Below are 1,369 nucleotides of genomic sequence, written 5' to 3' on the forward strand. Positions count from 1 at the left end.
CTCCTGGTGTCACACTATCCTTGTTGTTGCCTATCTTGGCATGGACTACTCAGTTTGTATATTTTGCTTATTTTTTCATAGTTCCACACAGCTTCTTCCTGTTTTCTCGACTGATCTGTGTTCAGTTTTTCAAGGCGTATCCACTGTGCCAAATTATAACTAAATCTGAGGGGGGTGCGATGGGGAGGTTCCTTTGTCAGAAGCCTCCAGGGGGTCGGTCTACCCTCTTTCACATAGGTGAGGCAGGTGGTGAGCCCAACTACACTAGATCCGTCGGAACCCAACCAAGGGACAGCCAGGGACCGACCAACAAACGACTAGCTTGCCAGCAATCGATACATGAGAATTCTAACACAAAATGTTACGGGCGGAATTATCCTCAATCAAATATGTATACGTGTTAAGCTGTCAAAACTACACACTGTGTTAGCGACAAGTCAGGAAAGGACACTACCTGAAATTACGTTAGTGGCCAGGGCAGGTAACTGGAACACTAACGGCCACAAGGCAGAAAATTCCGCTGGTGCACTTGAATAACCGATAACGGTACTTGCGTAATAAGCTGACGTCATGGCCGCCATCTTGGAAAACGGTACTTGAATAAATGATGACTAACTGACAACCTCAGCTGCTGACAGGTGTTGTTGATATACCTCGATGTGGACAGCTGAAAATGTGTGCCCCGACCGAGACTCGAACCCGGGATCTCCTGCGTACATGGCAGACGCTCTATCCATCTGAGCCAACCTGTGCGCGTTCACACAGACGAAGGTCAATGGCTGGGTAGCCTTTAACTATATATATACGAAGACAATAACTTGTTGTCGAAAGAAGAGTTACTGTTGATGACCGTGGGCAAATGTCTATAAGGTACAATACATATGTAGAATTGTGGACAGTTGGGAATGCGTCTCACGGGAAGCGTGCAAGGGATAAGTCCGTGCAGTCGCGCTATTTATCTGTGTCCTCGGTGGCTCAGATGGATAGAGCGTCTGCCATGTAAGCAGGAGATCCCGGGTTCGAGTCCCGGTCGGGGCACACATTTTCAGCTGTCCACATCGAGGTATATCAACAACACCTGTCAGCAGCTGAGGTTGTCAGTTAGTCATCATTTATTCCAGGGAAAAGCTGCACGGTCATCAACAGTAACTGTTCTTTCGAGAACAAGTTACTGTCTTCGTATATAACGGTACGTGGGCCCACAAGAAGTTCTTCGCACTACTCACAGGCCTATTCACATGGAACATAGATCATCATTGGTGCAAATTCCGTCCGTGAAAACTACACTGAATGAAGTTAACTATTTTTGCGAGGCATGACTGTACCAGTATGTCACTGACAAGACTAAAATTAAATATCCATTTTTTTA

At 46.2% G+C, this 1,369-nt stretch overlaps 1 non-coding gene across 1 annotated transcript; it reads left to right on the top strand.

Moving 5' to 3' along the window:
• Positions 1–964: 964 nt before the first annotated feature.
• Positions 965–1,038, top strand: Trnat-ugu (transfer RNA threonine (anticodon UGU)). Its single transcript has one exon. It is a non-coding gene; the product is annotated as a tRNA-Thr (tRNA).
• Positions 1,039–1,369: the final 331 nt, after the last annotated feature.

Source organism: Schistocerca serialis, chromosome 5 (genome assembly GCF_023864345.2).
Source record: "Schistocerca serialis cubense isolate TAMUIC-IGC-003099 chromosome 5, iqSchSeri2.2, whole genome shotgun sequence".
Lineage (NCBI taxonomy): Eukaryota > Metazoa > Arthropoda > Insecta > Orthoptera > Acrididae > Schistocerca > Schistocerca serialis.